A 27,988-nucleotide genomic window follows, 5' to 3' on the forward strand; every position below is an offset into this window, starting at 1 on the left:
ATAATTTAACAAATTAACATGCGTAAAAGGTGTAGATCAGAGAACTGAAGATTTACAAATCAAAGGGGAAATAATTCGAGAACTGAAGATTTACATTTTACAAATACAAATTACATAAGCAGTTAAGCACCATAAAAGAGAGGAAAAAAAAACACTATTAATATACCTTTGAAATTCAAAGGTAGAAGACGTTTGTAGCTTCGCTCTAACCTCTGATTCTGGAAATGGGTGGAGCCGTGGAGGACTGGAGGTGGATCGGTGGAGGTGGATTAGTGCCAGAGGTGAAGGTTGAGAAAAAAAGGGAGGAGGGCAGTCGGGCACGGGGTTAGGGATTTGTGGAAGAGGGGAAACGGAAAATGGGGGAAATGGGTGTTAAAGTAAAAATGTTAATGGGGGAATTGGAAAATGTATTAAAAAATAAAAGGTATTAAAATATATATATTATATAAAAAAATAAAAAAAATTTTGCCCGAGGTACGACCCGTTTTCTAAACGAGCCTAATTTTTTACCCAAGCCCATATTTCGAGCCTATATTTTTACCCGAACCCTCCCATATTTCTGGCGGGCCGTCGGGCCAGGCCGGGCCGCCCAACCCTTGATCACCTCTATACTATACTATTTTCAACCTTGTGAATTGGTGTTTTCCAACATTTTACTACATTACGATTTTGATCTAATCATTTGTTTTTAAATAAAATGACTTCTAAAATTGTTCCAAATATATCCTTTTAAATACACTATCACCTGCATGAATGTTCAATTGAAGTTTTTAGAATATTTGCTTGTTAATAATTCAATTTACGAATTATGCTGACAGCCTAATGATAAGAGTAGCGAAGCGAACACTTTAGGACTTTACATATTTAAATGAATAACTTTGTGAGGTATGATTGGTTGAACGGTGTGTTTTGTGGTGTTTTTATAGACGTTCAAAATTTGGGTTGGACCGTCCAGTCAGGTTTGGGGCACCACATTTAGTGGTATCAGAGTCAAGTTACAGAAAAATCAGTTAGAGCCACGAGTTTTGTAAAACTATTATTTTTGAAAATATAAACAAACTGATTTTAAAATTAAATTAGAAATATTAAAATTTTGGGTGAAAATGCCCTTGCATGAAAATTAATTGCTTGAGTTGGGGTAGGAATGGGAACATATTGCCTTCCTCAAAAATGTTTTCTTTGCAGGTTATGCCTTGGATCACTTGTTACTTCCCACTCTTCGGTAATGTTTATTTATTGTTTATAGTATGTCCGATATGCCTTCTAGTCAAGGTAGTGAGAGTGCACCTAGGCGAGGTATGTCGTCAGTGCCACTTGTGCTTCCTACGGAGCAGGTTCCTTTAGAAGTTGGTTTTGAGCACGAAAAAAGGGATTTTCGATCAGTCTGGCTTTCCGAAACGGTTAGATGAAAGGCGTCAGGAGTTTCGAAGGTTTGATAGGAATGTGTGGCGTGAGTTCCAGCTGAGTCAATCTCATTCGAAGAACGCTAAAGTGGTTGTTACTAAAGGACCATCGAGAAATTCAGAGTGGCCATTATGTGAGTACTGTAATCGCAGACACCTCGGTGAGTGTTGGAGGCAGACAGAAGCATGCTTGAGTTGTGGATCGAAGGGGCATCAACTTAGTACTGCCCGAAGAGAGATATGGTTCCTCTGATTCAAAAAATTGTATTTATGAGAGCCAGAGGCCGAATACAAGGTGATAATGGGTGGTCACTTTGTGAGCATTGTGGGTGTAAGCATTCGGGTAAGTGTTAGAGGTTGACTGGGGCATGTTTCCGATGTGGTTCAAAGGAGCATCGATTGAACGACTATTTGAAGAAGGTTGAGATTGCTTAGACTTAGGATTCTGCACCTAGTAGAGACCAAGACTCGAGCGACGAGGTAGTAGGTATTTTTACTTGCCATCAGTCCTTTCATTTTTTCTAGTTGATCCAGGTGCTACGGAATCAGATATTTAGGGAAATTCTAGTTGAGAATTCCAATAGAGACTATTAAATTAAGAATAATGTTTAAGAGTTCATTAGAAGAGAGAGTTGTAGTGAATAGAGGGTACTGATAGAGATTTTGGAACAAGGAAGTAAGGTACTGCGTAACGAGAGGATTTTGTGGCATAACTGCAAAACTATAGAGGCTATTTAGGAAGCCGGGTATGCAAGGAGACGTCAATAACCTTATCGATTTAGTTTAGGTAATTTTGAGGATGAAATTCTTTTTAGATTGGGAGAGTTGTTACATTCAAAAAATCGGTTTAGTAGAATTGGGTATTAGGTTGTGGGCTCGAAAGAAAAATTGAGTTTAATATCATAGAAATTAAAATAGGATAAAATAATTAAATAAATAATAATGGTAATAATAAAATATTAAGATGATTATTGGGTCTAAAATTAGGTGGTGAAAATTTGGATTAGGTGACAGGTTATTAAATAACTTAAAACGGATTTTAAAAATAAAATCAGGTTTGAAAGTAATTGAGAAAAATGTGTTGTAATTAAACTAAGGAATGATTAGAAAAATAAGGGAAATCAAGGAGTCTTTAAAAGGCAATTTTCCCATAATTTAAAAAAAAAACTTTTCATCTTCCTTGCTTCTTTAAACACCCTGCCTCATTCCCTCCTATTTAGCTTCACATTCAAAATTTTTCCCAAGTTCAAACCTGATATTTTCTCCCAAAATTAAGTTATCCTTAGTGATTTTCGAGCTATTCAAACACCTTAACACTTTCTAATTTTTTTAAAAAAATATTAAATCCTCATCAAATTTGTCATTATTCTTCTTACTTTCAACTTCGGATTAGCTCCACAACTTTTTTTTCTTCAAATTGAGGCAGTGTCTTAACTTATTATGATTAGATTAAGGTTGTTTTCTAATTTGGAATTTAATCAAGTGTGTTGAGAAATTTTAAGATTAAAACTTTTAATTAAAATTTTGTTCAACAATGGTGAAATCCAAAATAATGAGTAAACCTACTATTTTTGATTGATTTCTAGTCTATTTTAACTAAATAGAAGGTATTTGAACTCAATTTGATAGATCGATATACAATTTTAATGAATTTTGAGTTTCCCATTTTGTGTGTTCGTACAAGCTTAATTTTTGGAAATTTTAAATTCATGAGATTAGATAAAATGAAAGGTTTGTATTTGTAATAATAGGTTAAATAGGATGTTTAGAAACTGAATTAAGGTTTAGGAACAAAAATCGAGTTAGGAAACTTCATATTTCAGTAAAAAGAGTTGATTTTAGCTTGAAAATGGTGGATCTCGTATTTCTTGGCTAAGATTTGGTTTTAAAGTGATTTATAACTTATTTTTATCTAATTAAAAGATATTTGATCTTAATTTAACAAAATCCTTAATGAATTTAAGCAAATTGAATGTTTTCTTCTTTTAAAAGGTCACATAAGCTTGATTTTTTTGGAAAAATTAGATTGGTGAAATTGGATGAAATTGATGGTTTTTATATGCAATTAAATGATATTTAAGATGTATGGAGTTCAAATCTAAGCTTATAAGTGAGATTTAAGCGGTTAAACACTTTATTTCGGCAAATTTAGTTAAGTTTTTGGTATAGAGGTTAAGAGGCTTTAATCTATGATTTTGGAATGGTTGAATGGTGTTTGTTGTTGTTAGTAATGCATTGGTAATGTGTTTGATGTGTATGAAAAGTACCAATTCATTTGGGAGCTTCCACAAGCATGGAAAAAGACAAATTAAAGCTTACTTGAGCTTGGTAGTTGAAGCAATGATTGCTAAGGTGAGTGGTCTAATATATTGCATTTAAACTCCAGTACGTAGGCCAAGGTAACATATGAAAATCCCTTGCTTAATTAATATGCGAACCTTGATTTCTCCTGGTGCAAACCATTACAATTTTGTTTGAGTCTGGGTATGCATGTTGTGCAATTTTAATGAGCCAAATGCATGAATTTAAAACGTGCATGTAGTTATAGGAATAAAATAGGCAGGCTGTAGCTATAAACAATGTACTTGACGTGATAAGTCTGTGTGAATTGTGCATTTAATTATTGCCTGTGTGTGTGTGAGCATAATATTAAAGGCGAGCTAATGTACTAAAAAGGTATGTGTATATATACAATATATATATATGTGTGGGTTTTGTTATATATATAATACATATATGTGTATGGGTCTTGATTATATATAATATATATGCATATATGGGTATTGTTTTATATATAATATATATGTATATGGGTTTTGTAATGTTTGCGAACTAATAAAGAAAAATATATAATGTGAACTCTTATAACATGCGAATTTTAGTGATAATGTACATCTATGCATGCACGAACCAATATGTGAATTATGAGCTTTATGGTAATGCAAGCTCCGATTAGTCCAAAATTATATTATCAAGAAATGCTAGGTGCGAGCTCAACTATAATACTAGCCAATTATTGTTGTGTACTGTGTTATATTGTGAACCATGTTAACTTAGTGAATTATATTATTATGAAAACCTGTGTTAATTTGGTGATTTGTATTAATATGGCGAATTGTATTAATTTGCCAAACTATGTATTGTGAGATTTTGAGTTGTATTGTATATAAGCTAAGCTATTGCGTGCCCTATGCTAAATAAAATATGCGAACACTGATTTATGTGAGTGATTTTGAGTCGTGAATGATATGTGAATTATGTTATGTGTGCAATATATGTTGCATGAAAGTTATATTGTTTGTGAACCATGCTCAATTGTGAATTATGAATTGCTAACTGTTTTATAAAGTGCGAGCTCTGCTTAATTGTGAACGCTATTATACTGAATATTGTGAATGTGTTAAAGAGATATGTTGGCACTGTAACCTTATGGAACCATTGGATATAGTTGGCATGCCATGGGATTTTGAGTACTCACCCTCATTATTGCGATGGGCATTGTGCCCGGAGATAGCGTTAGAGAGATAAGGGAAAGTCGAGCACAGCTCCATTCAATGGAGACAATGTAGGGCTCTATGAGTCGAGAGTGTTAGAGAGTGTGAGCATTCGTGCTACACTTAATTAGAGACAACGTAGGGCTCTTTGAGTCCAAAAGTGAGGCATTATAAGGAGATCCGTTTATCCAATGTGTGGTGATAGAGTCCACTTATAGGTGGTGATAGAGTCCCCTATATGTTTCATAATCACAAAAATGTCAATTTATCATTATTTGAGATATATGAGTTATGATGTCGTATGAATGAAACATTATATTGAATAAACTGTTATTATGCATGAACTATTATTTTATGTGAACTGTCTATTCTATGTAAGTTGTTTAATTCGTGTGAACTGCTATCTTATGTGAGCTTTGATAAAAAGTGAATCGTTTAAGTATGCCTATTTCACCTAACCTGACTGATGTGTTTAGTTGTAGTATGTTTGAGCACTCATTGAGCTTTCAAAAGCTCACCCACTCTTTTATATCATTGTAGTGATTTAGCTATTAGAGAGGTGGGGAAGTGAGTTATCCAAGTGATACATAACGAGGCTATACCTTGGTATGTTGATGTGTTTGCAAATCAAATTGAGGAAGGCAATATGGGACCAAATTATGGGATTTAGAATTAGAACTAGTTATAATTGTTGGGTTGTAATTGGACATTATAGACTTTTTAATTGATTTGATTTGGAACTTTTATTAGTGCTTCAGATAGATGATTGAATGGTAGATTGTGAATGCTTGATGAATGGTATGAGTAATTGTTCGACTAACTTAAAAGTACAGGTTGAAGAGCCACTAGTTATAGAGGTAAGTCTTATATGTTTTATGTATGATTTGGAAATTATTCATGAGCTTAGTTTGCATGGAATGTAAAATTGGACAAATTACGTAAATAGTAGGTGGCTTGTGAACTAATAAAATTATGATGGTTTTATAAAGAGACACATAATGTTTTAATGAATATTTCTAAAAATATTTATACGTATTACTCTATTATACTATTTTCAACCTTGTGAAATGGTGTTTTCCAACATTTTACTACATTACGATTTAGATCTAATCATTTTGTTTTAAATAAAATGACTTCTAAAATCTTTTCAAATATAACCTTTTAAATACATTATCACCTACATGAATGTTCAATTGAATCTTTTAGAATATTTGCTTATGAATAATTCAATTTACAAATTATGCTGATGACTTGATGATTTGAGTAGTGAAGCGAATGAATGACTTTAGGACTTTACATATTTAAATGAATAACTATGTGAGGTGTGATTGGTTGAATGGTGTGTTCTTTGGTTCTTTGGTGTTTTGATGGATAGTCACTTCGATGGCTAATGTGACATTTGAAATTCTGGTCGGACCATCCCAGTCGGCTTTGGAGCGCCACAATTTAATGTCTATGGCATGACATTGGACCTAACGTGAGCCTAGGCCCTTCAAGGCTATTTTCGTCTACACAATCAAACTTATACGAAGACTTAGGACATGCTGAGGACCTAATTAGGGCTACTAACAACTCTATAAATATGATGCTAAGGGTTCATTGTATCCAAGTCTTCTTGGACGCATCTAAAAACCCTAATAGTTTAGGATTTGTTTTAGTTTAGTTTTCTCTTTGATTTTCTAAACTCTTTTGTTCTTTCATCTTGAAATTAGTTTTGATCTAAGATATCTTTTATAATATATAAGTATTTCAATTTATTTTCCTTTGCAAGCGACAATATCCTTTTCCCAGTCGAAAGATTTACTACTCTGCACTCAATCGACATCGACTTGACTATTTCTTTATCTCTTTTTTCTTTCGATTTAATTGTGTTTATTTACATGTTAATTTCAATTGAGATTGAGATTATGAATATAATGAGTAGCTAATTCCCTTAGGGGAAATTAATGAGTGGATGTGGGAGCGATTAACAGAGAAATAAGAGTTTCCTATAGAATTAGTTGGTATAAATTACGTGTTCTTAAACCCTAAGCTTGACAACCTTATGAAGTAATCAAAGGTTAAACGAGGTTGGTAGATTAGCTTACCGAGTAAATTGTGATTTATCTTGGTTAAGAAAGTGAGGTTGGGAGATAAACAAGTATTGACCAATTAATTAATTAATTAGAGGCTGGGAGGTAATAATTAGTTAGTTAATAACTAATTCACCCTAAAACTCGAATACGAAGTTAATTACAACCACTAAAACGAGTTAATATTCCTAATTGGTTTAATTGGTTTAGTTATTTGTTTATTTTATTGTGTATTTATCTCTTTTATGAATAATCCTAATATATAATTTAATTATTACTATTTAGACTTATTATTGTAAATAGATTGTAAATAGATATAATTCATCCTCCCTTGGGTACGATCCTCAGAATACTTTTTTGTGTTCCGTTGTAGCACAATACTATATTACAATTTGACCCGTATACTTGCGGACAGTGCTACTGTAATTTCAAATATATATGGTGTAGTATTTTTCAATCGAACGTTCATACGTTTGGTGGCGGTCATTCTTAAATACTTGAGTATGTGCTTAATTGCTTGCCAGTGTCTTGGACATGGGTTCACCTGATATCGACTCACCAAACCCACTGCAAAACAAATATTTGGACATATGCACTACATAACATACATGAGACTTTCTATCGTAGAAGCATAAGAAACCTTTCTCATATTTTTCTTTCTTTCACTATCTTAGGACAATCCTCTAAAGAAAGATGAAATCTCGATACAGAGGTTTGAGTTCCCTTCTTAGAATCAGTCATTGCATAACGTTCCAATATCTTTTCATGTATGAATCTTGTGATAATTCTATCACTTTATTCTTTCGATCCTTTAGGATTCAAATTCCTAGAAAAAAATTAGCTTCTGCCAAGTCCTTCATGTTAAACTGTTGGGTTAACCACAGTTTAACCGATGACAATGCCCCTACATCATTTAGAATTAGTAGAATGTCATAGAAATATAGTATGAGAAAAACCACCCCTCCATCCCCAATACGTTTATAAACAAAAGGTTCATCTATGTTTTGCTCAAATCCAAAATTTTTAATCATTTGATCAAATCTTTGATTCTATGAGTGGGATGTTTGCTTAAGTTTATATATGGATCTAAGCAGTTTGCAAACTTTATGCTCATTTCCTTATATCATATAGATGCTCTGTTCAAGATAGCCGTTCAAGAACGCTGTCTTGACATCCATTTCCAAGTCTCGTAATCAAGAGCAGCCATAATGGATAACAATATGTGGATTGAATTGAGCATGAAAATTGGAGAGAAGGTTTTTCATAATCGATACCTTCTTTCTGAGTATAAACTTTTTCTACAAGTTTGGCCTTGTAAGTTTTCACTTTTCTATCCGTATTTCTACTATTCTTTTAGACCCACTTACACGCTATGGGTTTTATCTTTTCTGGTAAGTCTACAAGTTCCTACACTGAGTTTGAATCCATAGAATTCATCACAGCTTTCATATCTATTTCCTAGAGCTTGGAATTAGCACTATGCATCACTTCATCATATGTTAGTGGGTCATCATCTTCCCATTCGACAGTCTCAATGTTTAAAAAACTTCTGCCAGATTGGAAGAACTTAGGCCTGCGAGAGACTTTCTCATTGTGATGAAGCACTGTATGTTGCTGACCGTTTATAGGTTTACTATTAAGAGTTGGTTTGAGAACAATTTCTATAGGGCTTTGTGTATTTCTCTAAAGTTCCTTGAGTCCTTCTTTACTTCGAGGTTTGAAGTCATTCATGTAACTTTCCTCAAGAAAAATAGAATGAGTTGAAACTATCACTGTTTGCTCTTTTGGGTTATAAAGAAAACCATCCTTTATTGTTTTTAGATATCCCACAAACATGCACAATTCTGTCAGTGAATCCAACTTCCTCACATCTTTATCCAATACGTGGGTCAGACATCCCCAAATCCTTAAATGGTTTAGATTTGGTTTCTTACTGTGCCACAATTCGTATGGAGTTCTAATTGTTGCATTATTTGGTACATCATTCAGAATATAGAAAGTCGTTTGTAACGCATATCCTCAAAAGAAGATTGACAACTTTGAATAACTCAGCATCGAACAAACCATGTCTAACAAAGTTCGATTTCTTCTCTCTACCACGTCATTCTATTGTGGAGTGTTTGATGTGGTTAATTGGGATAGAGAATCATATTATCTATGAGATACCCTAAGAACTCATCTGATAAATATTCCCTACCTCGATCAGACTGAAGTGCCTTTATGGGTAAACCTATTTGTTTCTCTACATCCGCACTAAAACCTTTGAATTTATGAATTCACTCTTGCGGTACATTAGGTACACAAATCCATATCTAGAATAATCATCAATAAATGTTACATAATACTCGTAACCACCTCTTGAATTGACGTTCATGGGGCCAGATACGTCAGTGTGCACAAGTTCTAAGGGTTTCGAGGCCCTCGTTCCTTTTGCATTAAAATATAGTTTAGTTATCTTACCTTCTAAGCAAGATTCTGTTAGAAAAAACCAGTTTGAAAATAGTTTTCTTGCACGTGAAAAATTAAAATTTTGAAAATCGACTTGGTTTGTGATATTTATAGCAATAAACCTTACCGAATATGCATTTTTGTTTTCTGATAAGTGGATCATTGACGTTTTTCGGCTTTCATGTAACAACCCATTTTTAGTGGTGTTGAAAATAGTGGTTCCAGGACCACAAATCTGACGAGTGAGTTCGTAAATATTATTATTTAATATTTATGAGTCAAATATTATTAATTTTGATTTGATAATTTTTTTATTTAAATGAATAGTTAAGTTCAACTGGCTTGTCCCTAAAGTCAAGTGATTTTAGAAAATGAGATATCGGGATCTTATTTCTATAAATCGAGCTTATAAATATTTTTCTTAAATATTTACGGAGCGATTATATAGGTATATTGAAATTTGGTCTAGAAATTTTGATGTTTGGATAGTTAATTAAGGAAAAAGGACTAAATCGTAAAAATTGCAAACAAAAATCGCTATAGGTTTATTTGTATTAAATGTTATAAAAGTATGAAATGAAGGTTTTATAATGCAATTAGAGCTTAAATTTTCCTAATGGCCGATTAGTGGATGGAAATATGTTTATTTTATAATAATTAAATTTTAAATAATAAACAAAAGAAAACATGGTCAACTTCATCAAATTTCCTCCCAAAACCGATTCCTCCATAGCTTGAGAAACAAAAGAATTGGCCAAGCTTTAATCTCCTCGCATGGTATGAAATTCAAGCCCATTTTTAGTAATTTTTATATTTTTGGAATCGTTGTAGCTTAATCTAGCTAACCCAAAGACTAATTCAAAAAAATTTTAAATGTTTTTTATTTATGCCATTGATGAATTTGTGATGTTTTTGAAGTTTGATGATAGATTATTAAGCTTGATAGTTAAATATGACTATTTTGTAAAGTGATTTTTGGTTAGATTTAATTTTAAGGACTAAATTGATAAAATAGTAAATTATAAGAAATTCTTGTGAAAATTTGATAATTATGGGCTGTATAGGGACTTTATAAAAATTGGGTAGTAGTGATTTGGTTAAATTGTGATAGATTTGAAAGTTTAGAGTTTATGAACTAAATTAAATAAAAGGTAAAAGTTTAGGGTAAAAGTGTAAAATGTTGATAAAGGGTTATATATGTGAATTTAAGTGTTTTAAAGTATTTTAATTGGTTAATTGAATGAAAATATTATATTTATATTAAGAAATGGATCGGTTGGTTGATAATCGTAGGATTGGAAAAATCATCGAGTAATCGTTGTTGAAGTGTTCGTAGCTATTGACATTAGGTAACTTCGTAAATTGGTTAAACTAATTAGTTTTTGTTTTTGTGATATAATATCTATCAATATATGTTGTGATTGAGTTCATTTACTTATTAAATGGTAGGGATGAAATAGACTAAATTGTAATACTAATTAAATTCGAGGTTATGTTTGAAAATGGGAAACTACATGGATGAACTCTTGTGATGAAATAATGTGTATATGACTAAATGATATAGATATGAAACATGGCTCGAATGAACCTCGTGAATTCTTAGGATACAAATGACATGTCATTAGGGTTATTTATCATTTCGGGTGTTGGTCTTGGATGTTCTACCGATGGCTGAGGTCTTGCATTTGTTGTGGATTCTCCACAGCTCGTGTGAGCAGCACTGTGTAGTTTACCATCCTAACCCACAAATCGTGTGAGCAGGCCCATTTCATAGCTTGTGCGAGCATATACAGTTACAGTTACAGTTACAACTTGTGTGAGCATCATTTCCGTGTATCCGACGTAGTTTCATTTGGTTCATAGGGTGATAAATGTAATAATGGAAAAGGGTTATATGAAATGGTTACATGGAAAATATATATGTGAACAAAGACTATGGATATGTATACTTTAATTAAAACTTGAAATGTTAAGTGAAAATGAGATGGTTGAATTGAGTTTTTTTATGTGATTACTTGTGCATGATTCATGTCATGAAATAATTATATGAATCAATTATATGAAAATAGATATATGAAATAGAACATTGGATATAGATCTTTGAAATAAAATGTGAGTTGTTAAATGAATAGGTGATGGTTGAATTGAGTTTTAAATGTGCTTACTTGTAATGTTTATGATATGTAACAGCCCGTTTTTCAATGGTGCTGAAAACAGTGGTTTCGGGGCCACAAATCCGACGATTGAGTGCGTAAATGTTATTATTTAATATTTACAAGTCAAATATAGAATTACGTTGAAATTTGATTTTATGATTTTTATTAATTGAAAGAATAATTAGGTTCAAGTGGTATGTCGCTAAAGTTAAGGGGTTTTAGAAAATGAGGTATCGAGACCTCGTTTCTATAAATCAATCCTACAAATATTTTATTAAATATTTACGAGTGTTATTAGGGTCATATTAAAATCTGGTTAAGAAATTTTAACGTTTAAATAGTTAATTAAGCGAAAAGGATTAAATCGTAAAAGTTTCAAAAGTAAGTTACTATTAGATAATGGTGTCAAATGGCTAGAAAAGGATTAATAAGGGGACTTAAATGGAAAATGTACCATTTAGCATTATAGTGGACAGTTTTGATGGCAAATTTCATGAAATTTAATGGTTAATAAATGGAAAAATGGTAATTTAATTAATAAAAGCATAAATTCAAAACCATCAACTCCTTCGTTGAGAATTTATTAACCTAAACACCATCGCAAGAAGAAACAAGGTTCGGCCATTGATATTCCCATGCATGGTAAGCCATTTTCACCCGTTTCTTGTAATTTTCATGTTTATGAGATCGTTGCAACTAGGTCCAGCTAACCTATATCTCCGTTTTCAAAATTGTTAAAAATTTTTAAACTTGTCATTTATGAATTTGTAGTGTTTTTGAAGTTTGATAATAGATTTACAAGCTTGATAGTTAAATATGACTATTTCGTAAAGTGATTTTTAGTAATTTTAATGTTTATGGATTAAATTGTTTAAATGATAAAATTTAATGTAAATAGTGTGAAACAATGAGAAATATGGGCTGTAATGGGCCCCTAGGAAAATCTGCTAACATGGTTTTTCATTGATTACGATTAATTTGTGAATTTCAGGTTTAGGGACTAAATAGTATAAAATTTAAAATATTAGGGTAATTTTGTAAAATGACGTTGTAAGGGCTTACTTGTATAAATTTTTTTATTTAAGTGCTGAAATGATATTATTTGAATAAAAATATTATTTAGATCAAGAAATGCCACAATCGGATTTAAATCGAGGAAAAGCTAATGTCTCGGATTAGTTATCAACTCTGTTTTTGCAACAGTTGTAATCGAGGTAAGTTCGTATTTCAATTAAGTAATTTATTTGATTTTTAGAAATAAATTGATACTTATATATATGTCTATAAATTGGTGATTGGATTTATTGAATTGTGAAAAAGGAAAAGACCCTGATTGAAAGATATCATGGCATTTTAATCGAAAAGGAAAATACCATAGTTAAAATATACTATGACATTACTTCGGGATTGTGTAAGACCTTTGTTAAAAGATACCATGACATCCCCTAAAAAGTAAAAAGGTCGAAAAGGATATAAATGAAAAGGTCGGTATCTCATCCTTCAACCATTCGCTATTCAGGTAACATGTTTCAGGTAAGATATGTATCATAAGTATGAAGATGAGATGAATGTTTTGATTAGTATAGTTGGATAATGAATATTATTGCCTTGGTGTAATTGTATGTTTCATATGTCTATAAATATGTTATCTAGTTGTGTTTGTGGTGTGTTTAGAGAATTAAATGGTTATATGAGTATTTTCTAGTATTCGATAATATTCTATTTTGTTCAACAGTAAATAAAGCTTTAAAGGGTATGTGATTACATGAAATGAACCATGATTTTAAGTAATGATATGAATTATAATGTAATGTGTAATTGAAAAGAAAAGATGGTTTAATGTATATGTATTAGTGATGAATTATGAAAGTGAAATGTTAGATATGTTTTATGCTATGCTTTCATTGGATTTATATATGCAATGTTACACCAACTAACCTTGTGAGGTGGTGTGTATAGGAAAGGAAAGTTGGCTTATGACATAATAAAATTATGCTTGGTTGTTTAACTTAAAATTTTTGGTAAGTTTAAGTTTCCTTATACAAGCTTACTAAGCACTAGTTGCTTACATAGTTGTTTTTTCCCTATCTTGTAGATCATCAGAAAGCTTGACCGGTTGGAATCTTGTCGGAGCTCTCACACACAATCCGTCAACCATTTTGGTAGTTTTTAGTTATTTCAGCTAATGATAATAAATGGCATGCAATAGGAGTTTTTATGTTATTTACCAATGTGATGTGGTTTAAGTTTATTTGCCTATATGCTTTGATGTTAACTTATAAATGTAAATATGTAAGTATGTGTTTTGATCACTTTTAGATGTCTTGAGATTTAGATGGCTTTTGGTTCATTGAAATATGAATGAAGTGATTAAATGGTAAATGTGTGATGTAAGTTTAAGGTATGAATTTATGGCATTGGATTTGAATTGATTTGGATGTTAAATTGTTGTACCAATAAGGGTATATTTGATACACATTTGGATTAAATGATATGTGTGTGTTTTGACATGTAATAGGGCTTGAATGTTGATTTGATAACCTGGTTTCTTTTGAGTTTGTGCCAAGCTTATATGTGTTTTAATGTCCTTAGTTGATAGATTGCGAATGAAAGTGTAAATATATGGTATGTGACATTTATGTATGCTCATGTGAAAGTACGTAAAATATGGTTGAATGGTATGCTTTGAAATGGTTATTTGATATATATGAATTATGCTTAATGAATGAACTTGAAATGTTGAATTGGGTCAAGTTGATGTGTTGAATTGTGGTGTCAATTGATGGCATATTAGTTAGGCACCCAAGTTGGTTGGTTTTGATATGTCTTTTTTGTATGTTTTAAAGTGTTTTGGTCATGTGAAAATGAGTGGAAATGTTATGGTTTGTTGTGCAAGAAAAGGTTAATGCTTTGGCTTATTTTAGGGTCATTTTGAGAAGCACACGGCCATGTGCCACACACGGTCACCCCACACGGCCGTGTGTCATTATTGTTTTTGGTGCCGGTTTCACATGGTTTGAGACACGACCTGCGACACGACCGTGTGTCTCAAGTCAGTATGTAACACGGTTTGGCACATGGCCTACGACACGGTCGTATGGCCCTATTTTGAATACCTACACGGGCGGACACACATGCTGGGACATGGCCGTGTGTCCAGACTTCGAATGTCCACAGGGTCTGGGCTTTGTCACACGGCCTGGCCACACAGCCGTGTGACCCTTGTTTCCCAAATTTTCATGTTTTTCACAAATTTTTTATTTTATTTCAAATTGATCCCTAAATATTCCCAAGTTATTTTAGGGCCCCGAAGGCTCGATTTAAGGCTCAAAAGTGTATTTTTACTATGGTTATATTGAGTTGTTAGATGTTGATATTAAGTTACATAATTGTTCTTGTTTTGAAGTTAAATGTTCTAATTTTTACGGTAATGGTTCGTAACCCTAATATGGCGAAGGAGACGGGTAAGGGATGTTACATGACAAGATAAAGTTATATGTTTCGAATATGTGGACTCATAACCTTGTGAGATTTATGGTGTGTATAGGAAATAAATGAACTCATGACCTTGTTTATAAAATTAATTGCAAAATGTTTTAGTTATAACAATTACGGTAAGTTAAAGTTTAAGTTTAATACAGACTTAATAAGCTTTACTTAAGCTTACTCTATTTGTTTTTTTCTTATTTGTAGATTGTCAGATACAAGCTGTCGATTGGATTGCTTTTAGAGATCAAACTATCATTCAACTCTTCCGGTAGCTATACATTTATTTTGGCCGATTATAAGTGGCATGTGATAGGGCTTTGGTTAATGCATGTTGGTGAGCATTTGGTAATGTTTTGTGGTATTAGAATTATGAAATATGTGTATTGATCTAAATTCTTTATGGTATTTTGGTTGTTTTGGAATTTAATGGCATAGGTGTGCTTGAAAGTTAATGCATTGTTGGTTTGTTTAAATGTGGTGTCATTGAAGGCATATTGGTTAGGCACATAGGTTGACTGTGATTTGACATATTTTGGTATTCTTTGGTACACTTTGAATAGGTTAATGTGATGGTAAATGTATAGCTTGATGTCTAAGAAATTTTAGGTGAATTGGCTTGTGTTTGAAGGTATTTAGGCACACATGGTCTATGACACGATCTGCCACACGGCAATGGAACCCCTATTTTTAGTTTTTACCATATTTTTCTGTTTTGTTTCAGATTAGTCTATACTTGTTTCTAAATTGATTTTAGGTTTCATAGGCTCAATTTAAGTCTCGTTTTTGAATGTATGCTATGAATGATGATTGTTTAATAATTTATGATGTTTAAATTAATCTTTGAATTCTATCACTGCATTGTCAGTCATGTTAACTATCGTAATATCTCGTAACCTTAATCCAGCAACGAAGACGGGTTAGGGGTGTTACATTTCAACCAAACGATCTTCTTCGCTATTCTCATACCACGATCTACTCCGAGTGTAGGCTCGAATCAGTTGAACCAAAACATAGAGCTAGAAAAAGTTTTCTTTTTGGGGTGAAAATTGAAATTTTCTCTCCTTTAATAGAAACCAGTATAAAAACCAAATTTAAACCAAAATCCGTAAAGACCATATTTATAGCAAAATACTCCTAAATAAAAGTAAAATCATAAATAAGTAATAAATAGTGTAAATGAAGTCGTGTGGCCACCAATGAGTCCTCCGCCACACTGATCCGCCTATATCTGGGGATTACCTGTACAGATTAAACAAAAGGGGTGAGTTTACGTAAACTCAGTGTGTAATCCCCATACAAATGAACAGACAGTAAACAGATAATCGCAGTCTGGGATTGAGCCTTTTTTAGTATTAGTATCAGTATAGTTTGGGCCTTAGCCCATCTCAGTACAAAAACAGTCATTAAGTAAGGCTTTAGCCCATCACAGTATTAGTAGTAGTAATAGATATGTAGTCACAAAAATCCTACCCATCCAACCTCTACACACCATCTCCGTCCAACCCTACACTTCATGTGGGGATATAATCAACCCACCCATCCCTACACTCCAATGTAGTACCGGAAGCGACACAAAACAGTAATTTGCAGCTGAGCTGCCAGTATGTTAGACTTAAGAGCCTTTCAGTACACTTCCTCCAAATATAATAATCCCCTAACCCAATGCAATGCAATGCAATATACAGATATGGCATGCTATAACATAATATCATGCATGTAAACAGGGCATACAATATCAAATCAGTGGGACATCATCAGGCTTAATCATATCAATCATACAGTCATTTCGGTCAATTAAGGGTCTAGGTAAACTTACTGACCTTACAGTAGGTCCACAGTCGACTCGGGCGACCCGTGCAACCTTAGCAATAAAATAGTGAAAATGGGCCTACAAGCTCATGATGTTCGCTCGTGTGGGCCCATAAACCCGTGTGGCCCACACGACCCAGATTGGCCTTGGCCTCGCGATCCATTTTAATGTAACCCGTGCTAGTTAATTATTCATATGTGTTCCACTATTTACTTATATGATCCTTCAAAGCTGTCTACTTGAGTCACTGTTACTAAATTATTTTTATCTTATGCTATAGAATTATAAATTAAGATCTGAAAATTTTTCATAAAACTAGACTCACATGTATTCTTACCATAAAATTTTCAGAATTTTTGGTTTAGCCAATAAGTACAGTTTATTCTTTAAAGTTTCACCTATTCTGCTATCTGACATTTTTGACCTTTCTGCACTAAAAATTAATTATCTTCTCGTACAAAATTTGGATGATGTTCTTGTTTATTTCTTTTGAAAATAGAATCATTCAGGATTTTAAACATATAAATTATAACCCAAAATTATTTTTCTCAAATTTTTGATAATTTTCCAAAGTCAGGACAGGGGATTTCAAAATCATTCTGACCCTGTCTCACTAAAATTCAAATATCTCATAATATGGAATTATTTTGCTTACTTCGTTTCTTCTATGAGAAACTAGACTCAAATATATTTAATCCCATATTCTTTTCATCCTCTAATTAGTTTTTCACAATTTATGGTGATTTTTCAAATTTAGGCTACTGTTGCTGTCCAAACAGCAAGCAATTTCTGCTTTTTGCTGAATCCCTTATTTTTGTGTTTTGGGTACACGCCTGGCTTGAACTTGGGACCTCCCAAACACACCCAGAACATATAACCACTAAAGTAGACAAATATTTGTGTCACACATTCACAATACCCAAAATTAAAATTTTGGGGTGTTACATTTTGGGCCTGTCTTACATTGGGTCCAATTACGAGTACTTCCTAGGCCTTTTTGACCCAGTACTTTGTAATGTGATCCAACCTGATTCAAATTTTATATTTCCCAAAGGAAACTTTAATATTTAAATATTAAATAATTTTCTCATCCTAATTTTACTCTAGAAAATTTTGACGCTTTTACCCTCGATAAAATTTCGAGAAAATTTGTTCAACATGTCTCAACTCAACATTTTAACTATGACCAAATGGTTTATTTTCATTTTCAAGCTTCAAAACAGTCCAAAAATATAAACTCATTTTTCCATATATAGGATTGCAAATTTCCATTTTTATTTCCATACTAATTTTTGGAAACCTACATTAATTTGCAAATGATTCCATTTTTCCATTTCCGAAAAAACCACAATCATTCCTGAATGTTTCCCAATTCTCTTTTCCGTTCATTTTTATTCAAACATGCAATTCATTTATAGATTCAATGAGCTAGTGGAGGGAACGGTTGGACATATGAAGTTGAGGCCTAAATTGTTTATAATTAAGTTTCGACTTTTCTCCTATTAATTATAAACTCATTTAGTTATGAAGTCATTCCACTCTAGTATCGTGACTGAGCTCTCCCCAACGCCATACCATTGGGAAAGAAACTACTTAATGTTCGTCTAATGACCTTGTCATTAGTGTGTTACCCTCATAGGATATCCTTAATCTCTTTGAGATAATATCCATTCTCCCAATATTATCATATTTTATCTTATGGTAACCATTACATCTTCCTTCATGAAAAGTCACTCACTATCAAATAGTTATCAAGTCATCTATCACAAAGACAGATAACCCATGGACACATTTACTTTTCATCAACCATGTAATGCCAATGAGAAGATATCATTTACTCATGTTTTGGGCTATGAATGACACTTTTTTGAATGATGCTATGTACTACAGAAGTCGTACACCCAACGCATCAGCTGTCGGTTCCTTACCTATTTGAACTCAAGCTTTTACTTACATCAAAATGTACGAGTCATGCATACATAGTTTGCCATCCACTCAGGATTTATGTATGTCACAAGTGAATAAATCCATAAATGGATTCAAGATCTGTTCTACTTGGGTCCTATTCGATGTACTGCCAGTCTAGTCAGTAACATCTATGTCTCTATCTTTTAGGAGTCATCCGCTCCGATGCCCAAGACAAGGCATCTCCCAAATTGGACTTGATAGATGACATATTAGTCTTTCAATTTGTTTGCTTATTTTCGATTAGACTAAGGACATTTTTAGGTTCATCTACTAATACAAGCTGTGTTTTTATACAACAAACCAACCACGTAATACCGCTTAGTATTAGTTAAACATTTAGACAACCAATGAGAAACATGTGAGGACAATAATACAAAGTATATTAATTTAATTCATGAATGCTTTTATTAATCAATCTGTTCAGAAAAATTACAAGTGTACTTAGATGAAACTAATACACTCAAGGCACCAGATCCAACAGATTTACATTGTGGAAGAACAACATCCTTAAGCACACTTAAGGTGCCATCTTTCATAAGTGTAGTGATTCTTTCTTGGTTAATATGATCAAGTCTCGAACGTTAAAGGTATGCCTCATTAGAGTGAGAAATTTTAAGTCTTTTATTAATAATTTTAGTTTTAAGCATTGTGTACATCTTTGGTTTGATAAAATAGAGATTATTTGACATCCATCCATTACAAATAAGTTTACAATTTCTAAATATTGCATTATTATTATTAAAAGTCACAGTCAAGCCATCTTTATATAAACATGCAATATAAATGAAATTTATTTTCAAACTTGGTACATAGAAAATGTCTTTCAAAATAATCTTCCTAAAATTATCAAACTAAAGACGTACATCTCCCACTACTTCAACTGCCACACTTGTCTCATTTTCGGTTTGTAACGATAGGCTCTTATCTCTAAGATCTTTCATCTCTTTGAACCTCTATAGAGAAACACACACATGATTAGTAGCTCCAAAATTAGTGACCCAGTGGTCTATTGAATCTTCCACTAAGCAAGCTAGTACCATAAAGTGTTTCATATCTTTTCCCTTAGTGGCTAGGTAATCCTTCCACTTTTTACAGTTTGCCTTGAAGTGCCCTATCTTGCCGCGGAAGAAATATTTAGACTTGGATAAGTTTTTAGGATTCTTGGTTCTCTTCCTTTCCACTTTAGGTGGCCCAAAAAACTTAGCAATGTTTCTTTTAGTGTGCTTTCCCTTCCCTTTAGAGGAAGAACCAACAATTAAGTTTGCTTTTGCTTTTCAGACTGGTTGACCGCCATTCAACATCAACTCATAGGATTATAATTCCTTCATGAGTTTTGTAAGCGTTAGATTCTTGTTCCTAAGGTTATATGTAGCTCGGAAGCCTACAAAGTCCTTGGATAAGCTTTTGAACATCATCTCTATTTTCTTGTTTTGGTCCAGATTGGTCTCATTATCCATAACCTCAACAAATTATCCCATAAGAGTAATGATATGGTCTTTGACCAGAGTGCCGAGCTTTTGCTGGGCATTCATCAAACTAGTTATAGCTAACTGTCAAGCCAAGGCCGTTTCGCCTCCCAACATGTCCTCTAGTTTGTCTAGAATCGCCTCCCAAACCGGTCCGACTATATGAACCTGGTATAAGACTATTACATTTGGAGCCAAACCGGTTTTGGCTAGACATTCTATAATTCAATCATTTATATATAGTGTATTAACTTATTTAACTAAAAAATTATTAATATAAACATCCAGGGTTATTAATGGATGTTCGTTTGCGTTTGGAAATGATTTAAAAATTATTTTTACTCAAAACATGGGCAAAATATCGATACTTAGACAAAAGGTATCGATATTTTATGAAAAGTATCTATTCCACTACACAAAATCGATACCAAAATAGCTAGGCTTATATCGATACCCACCTCAAAAACGAAACCAAAATTGCTCTTTGTTTCTCAAACAAATTAATTTTAGGGTCCTCAAGTATCGATACCTTGGGTTATGATGACACAAAAATAGTTGGAAAAATTACTGAAAGCCTCTTGCACTAATTCAAAACATTCAAACACTTCCAAACCAATTCAATTACTCTTAAACTCATTAAAATTCACCACAAAATCTATATAATAACATAATATATTCATGCATATGTTAAGCTATTATAAATTCCTTTCAAAAGCTAACAAACTATGCCATTAGATCACCAAAATAATAAGGTTTCAAAAGTTTGCATTTTAGTTCATCTAACATTCACCTATACCAAAAACCTATGTACATGCCATACTAACCCCAAAATTCATAAATACAACCTTACCTCTTGGAATGGTGATGAGATGGGATGCACACGACCTCGATATTATCCCAATAGGATCTACTACACCTACGCGGTAAGCCTGTAAAGACTTAGTAAGTACTTCAATATTTTTTTTTTAAAATTTACTATTAATAATAATATAAAATAAAATTTTATTCCTTTTATAGACATATAAATCTCATCAAATTAGTCCCTAAAGTTTAATATATATATTTTTAAAATCACACTTACCATTACTTACCGTTACCAATTAATTAATAATAGTTGAATTACGACACTGTAACCCAATGTAGACTAACTGAACACTTAGGATATACGGAAATAAATCGATAATGCATTGTTAATGCATATCATATATCACTAAGCACAAAGTGTAAATAACGATAAGTACCAAAGTGCAAAATAATTACGATAACAGCCAAAGTGCAAATTTTTACAATGATAAGCACCGAAGTGCGAAATAATACGATAAGCGCGTTAATTTTTCCTTAACGGCATGCCATCAATATACCAATAGTTCGGAACTCGTCTACATAGGATTTTGTTATTATTAAATCTTTTTATTCATTCACTTGATAGAAAATAATAGAACTTTATATTTTTCACGATTTAGTCCTTATCACAATAATAACAGTAAAACTTGTAAATTCTTTTCATTTTTACCACATACAACACTATAATTTTACATCACTTCATTTAAACTCACTTTCCATATATTTATAATATCATAACATATTTTAACTTCTTTCAATTTAGTCTTTTTCGTTATCACCACAAGACATCATATAATGGTACACTAAAGTCAAAATTCATAACATTTACATTACTTACCCTACTAAATACTTATTATGATATCATTAATTTAGTAATTAAACTACTTAATTAACATAATTATTTAATTAACATAACTTAAATAAAATAACTACTTGAAGTACTTACAACCAAAATTTGGATGATGAGTTTTTCTTCTCTTCTACTCCTTGGTCACTTCTTTTCCTTTCCCTTCACTTTTGTCCTCAAACTTCTTCTTTTTTTCTTCAATTTCATAACAACATATAACATATATAAGTTAAAACTAAAATCAAATAACTTTTCTATGCTAGATTATGAAAATAAAATGTATGTTATGAGAATTCCGTCATTCTTACCTTAACTTTTTGAAAACCCAAAACTCTAACTCATGTATTTCTCTCTTTTAACCCATCTATGGAAGTTTCCTCAGGAAATAAAGTTGCTCACTAGTCTTCTTTTTAACTTTTACTAAAGAAATTTCAATAAAAAATGAAGGTTTGAAGCTTGGATGGTTCAACAATGGAGGAAGGACATGAAGGAAATAAAAGAAAAGTTGGATGGATTTGGTGGGGGGTGGGTGATGGTTTGGTAAGTTGGGAAAATATGATATCTTTCATCTTTTCTTCACTTTTCTACACATTTCCACTAAAAATATCTCACTTTTTTTTATTAAATGGTCAATTTGCTAATAAGTCCTCAAGCTATCCATCTTTACACTTTTACCTATAATCATTACACCTTAAAATATCTGCTTGGCTATTTACCATTTTATCCTAACTCATCTTTTATAATTCCTAGGATGCCTCACACTTCATTTTGGTTAAGTTTCTTTTTAATCCTTCTTTCCCTTCTACTACCACTATGTATCTCTCAACTTTTTAAATTCCTATTTACACCACAATAATTTTTATACTCTTTCAATTTAGTCTAAGCTTCTATTTAAATCTTTTCTATCTCAAAAATATTTTTTATCTCCTATCGAGTCTAAATACTTCCTAATTTAATACTAAAAATCCCTATTTAGTAAATTTTAAAATTTCTCTACTATTTCATGACCCGGTTCGTCACTGTGCCTAGCTCCAAATCCATACGTGGTCGTTAAATTGATAATCTTACAACTCTTTAGTTTCTTATAAAGGGTGTTGGTCACGCTTGCTAGAATATAGCAACGAGTTATCTCATTAGACTCCTCCCAGCGTTTTCTAGCCTAAGATTGATTTGCTGAAAGACATTTATTATCAATGATTGTTTTTAGTTTCTCACATCTTAGGAAAATCATGAGGTTCCTTTTTCATTCCTTATAGTTATTTTCATTCAGTTTTTTCTTAGTGAATATATATAATAACGGAGTAGGTGTCATTTTTGAACTGAAAGTAAAATATCCATTCATTAATATATTTGTATTAAACAAATATTTTGAAAATATTTTGTAACTTATGATATGCATTAAGATGATTCATGTATCTTACATTAAACCTTGAAAACATTTGTAGGCCATTGCAATTATAATTCCTACACCCATTGAATCAAGTCACCGTGGGGGTAGTCTTGATCAACTAGTAAGAACATAGATTTCCATACAATTAGTACATGAACTTAATTCCTTAGGCATTCACATGTACTAGTAATCGTTTAATATTTGGCCATCATTCTAACTTAAGTAGAGCTTCGTGGGAAGTTACTTAACTACAAGATCTTAGTGCACCACAAATGAATAATCATGGGACAATCTCACTGAGTGACATGCTGTGACTAGTTATCCTTTTTTAAGAAAAACTTCTTATTATATTGCATGACAATACCTACAACAAGGCTGACCAACTATCATATGATTACAAGATAATTGTTCTTACTTTCCCCTCAGTGAGATTCACATGGCAATCCTACCGAAGGATAGGTAAGTTTCCATGCCATCACAAGAGACCATTGATGAAGGTCGTAAGTCTTGGTTAGAGATCTTCTCCCACTCAATCTTTTAAAAAGATGCAAGGTTTTTAATGTTCGGTTTCAAACATGAATGATTAATAAATTCATGACAAGTACATGTGACATTCTTTCCCAAAACTATATGGCATGCTTATCATACATATGCATGAACATACATTCACAATCAAATAAATATCATCATACTATCACAAATAAAAGCATATAATTAAATCATCCTAACCAACAAAAGTTTTCATGATTTCATCCTATAAAAATAATAAAATTAGAAAACTCACCCCAAATCATACTTTTGGATTTCTATTTTGCCACCATATACTTCTGTTGTTGATGTCCAAAGAACCAACAAAAAATTTGACCAAGGTAAGTGCACCTATCAATTAATAATAGAGTTACGATGAGCAAAGATATTGTTCTCATGAAGACTAAAAGTACTAGTAATTATCGTCTTTCTATTATTTAACTGAAAAATTCGAGTGATTAATTAAAAACTAAAATTAACTAAATTAATTGCTAGTGAACACGACAAAAAAAATTAGGAAAATAACCAAATAATAACCAAGAAGCGAAACAATACCCAAGAAAGAATTCACCTAGATTTCATTTGTCACTATCAATCTAAATTACATAATTTCTTTACTTAGTAACTTGATCCGTAGAAATCCCTAAATTATGCTAATATCTTTTTCGAGAGTAAGAGCAACTGACTCTAGGTTGATTAATTGAAATTTCTTTCTAATTAAAACCCCTATTATCGCATTAACTCGATCTATGGATTCCCCTATTAGATTTGACTCTAATCCGATAGATTTATGTCGTAATATTTCTAGGATCGCATGCAACTCCACTCAATTATGCAAGATCTACTCTTAACTGGATTTATTCCACCTCTGATTTAAGCACATCAAACACGAATCAATAATCTAGAAATATCAAACCAAGAATTAAGCACATATAATTGAGAACAAGACCTAAGTATTTATTGCGTAAAATAAAAATCAAACAACAGAATCCATCATAGGGTTCAGGTTAGGTTGTGTGACCTATTAGAAAATTTTAAAAATTTGCTGTAGTGTTCACATGGCCTGTAACACGCCCGTGTGTCCAGGTTGTGTGTAACACACGGTCGTGTGAAATCATCCAGACTGTGTGTTGTTGTCGTTCACTTCTCCCTCGCTCGTGTGCATGGGCGTATTGGTCACATGGCCGCTTCTCTAGGTCATGTGGGTTAAAAAAAATAATTTTGAAAAATTAGCTCTAGTGTTCACACGACGTATGACACGCTCGTGTGTAAAGGCCGCGTGTCACACACGGTCGTGTGGATCACATCAAACCATATAGACCACTTTATTTAAAAATTTTAACTTTTTTTCAAATTTTTTTTCAATTTTATAAGTAATAATAAAAAATAAGTGTACTAAGCACACAAATTAAGTAAAATAAAATAAAATAAACACTCTCGGGTTGCCTTCTGAGAAGACCCTACTTAGAGTCTAAGCTCAACTTCCCTTTTCAAGCTAACAGTTAAGGCAGATCTTAGAGTCAAAGCTTCTTTCTCTCATTATCAATATCACCACCAAAATAAAGTTTGAGTAGATGAACGTTTACCTTAAATGTGTCATATTTAGGATGTGTTACCTCACTGGTTCCGTCTCAGAATACGTTCTATAACAGAAATGGGTTCCACCCTCTTAACTTAATATCTGTAGGGAATATTCCTGGATTTGACTTGTTTAGTAGCACTTTGTCTCCATCTTTGAATTGATTTGTCCTCTTTAAATGCACATCATGACATTGCTTTGTTACTTGTACTTTATTGGAATCTCATAAAAATTTACTCACCACTCATCTAGTTCATCGAGCTGTAACATTCTCTATTCACTTGTCCCTTGATTTCTATCACTTTGAACAAGATTCAGTTCTAACACGTCTTCGTGAGTGTTTTCCTACAAAGAATGCTGAGTCGCATGATTACTAACATTAACAAAATAACGAGTATCATCTTGCACACTAGAATCTACCACAAACTCACGAGCTTGAAGAGTAACCTCTTCATCACCTACCTTCAGCACAAGTTCACCACTACCTACATCAATAACTATTCTAGCAGTGGCTAAAAAGGGTCGACTTAAGATCATGGGTATTTTAATATCCCCATCCATGTCCAATATAACAAAATCAATAGGGAATACAAATTTATCGAATTTAAAAGTACATCCTTAATAATACTTCTAGGATACTTAATTGATCTGCCAGCTAATTGAATACTCATTCTAGTGGGTTTTGGTTCCCCGAGACCAAGTTGTTTGAACAATTTATACGACATTAGATATACTAGCCCCCAAATCACCCAAATCTTTTTCAACATTTAAGCTACAAATAAAATAAGGAATAGTAAATCTCCCTAGACCTTTAAGCTTAGTGGGTAGTTTGCTTTGGAGAATGGCCGAGCAATCTTTATTGAGCTCCACTGTTGACAAGTCGTCTAACTTCCTTTTATTTGTTAACATCTTCTTTAAAATTTTTGTATACTTTGGCATCTGCGAGGGCTTCAAAAAAAGATAAGTTAATATGCAATTTTTTCAAAAGTTTAAGAAATTTATCATATTGATCGTTCATGCGGTCTTTCTTCACTGTTGCCAGATATGGAATTCGTGGTTTTGTATTCTCTGACCACTAACTTATGCTCTTTCTTGTTTTCCTCAAACCTATTATTTTTTTCAATAGCTTCTAGATTCAACTTCTTTTTAGGCTCCACTAACCCTTCCATGCTTTGAATAGTGATTGTGTGGACTTGCTCCTTTGAGTTAGTTTTAGTGTTACTAGGTAAGCTACCTTGTTGTCTTTCCGAAACTAGTTTAGCGAGTTGTCTAATCTGATTTTGAAGCCCTTGAATCGATGCTTGCTGTCTTAGTGTCCTAAAATCTAGTTTTGGACACCGAAATAAATTTAGTTAACATCTCCTCAAGGTTTGGTTTCTTTTCTTACTGATAAGGTTGCTGAAAAACCAGAGGGGGTTGTGACCTTTAATTTCCTTGGCCACCTCAAGAAAAATTTGGATGATTCCTCCATCTCAGATTATAATTATTGCTATAAGGGTTGTTCTGAGGTCTAAAATTGTTACCCATAAAGTTAATTTGCTCATGATCCCAGTAGGGCTTTATCCCATCACAGTATTAGTAGCAGTAACAGTTATGCAGTAGAAAAATCCTACCTATCCAGCCTCTACACACCATCTCCATCCAACCGTACACTCCATGTGGGGATATAATCAACTCACCCATCCCTACACTCCAAGTAGTACCGAATGCAACACAAAACAGTAGTTTGCAGCTGAGCTTCCAATAAATTAGGCTTAAAGTCTTTCAGTACACTTCCTCTGAATAACAACCCCCAACCCAATGCAATGCAACATACAATGGATGATATGCTATTATGCAATTTCAGTACATACATTCGGTTCAAATATTAACATGCTCAGTACAGATATCATTCAGTCAATTTCACACATTTAGGGGTTTTAGTAGCGCTTACCGACCTTATAGTAGGTTCACAGTCGACTTGGGCAACCCGTGCAACCTTAGAAACATTCCGGTAAAAATGGGTCTACACGCCCGTGTGTGCCCGTGTGGCCCACTCGGCCCAAATTGACATTGGCCGTGTGATCCATTTTTAATGTAACCCATGCTAGCTAAATATTCATATATGTTTTCACTATTTACTTATATGTTCATTCAAAACTATCTACTTGAGTCATTGTCCCTAAATTATTTATATCTTGAGCTACAAAATTCTAAATTAAGATCCACTTGATGTTTTTGAAACTAGACTCAAATATATTTCTACCATAAAATTTTCAGATTTTATTGTTTATCAAATAAGTATAGTAAAATCTTCAAATCTATCCCGATTCTGCTGTTTGACAGCTTTAACCTTTCCTTACTAAAAATTATATTTCTATTAGTATGGAATTTGAATGATGTTTTCATTTGTTTCTCTTGAAAATAGCCTCGTTAAGGATTCAAAAATATAAATTTAAGCCCCTAATTATTTTTTTACAATTTTTGATAATTTTTCCAAAGTCAGAACAGGTGAT

At 32.6% G+C, this 27,988-nt stretch overlaps 1 pseudogene; it reads left to right on the forward strand.

Annotated features, from left to right (window-relative positions):
* Positions 1-224: 224 nt before the first annotated feature.
* Positions 225-27,988, forward strand: part of LOC105786880 (pre-mRNA-splicing factor SLU7-A-like) — a 39,570-nt pseudogene continuing 11,806 nt past the window's right edge.

Source organism: Gossypium raimondii, chromosome 1 (genome assembly GCF_025698545.1).
Source record: "Gossypium raimondii isolate GPD5lz chromosome 1, ASM2569854v1, whole genome shotgun sequence".
In the NCBI taxonomy this organism is placed as follows: domain Eukaryota; kingdom Viridiplantae; phylum Streptophyta; class Magnoliopsida; order Malvales; family Malvaceae; genus Gossypium; species Gossypium raimondii.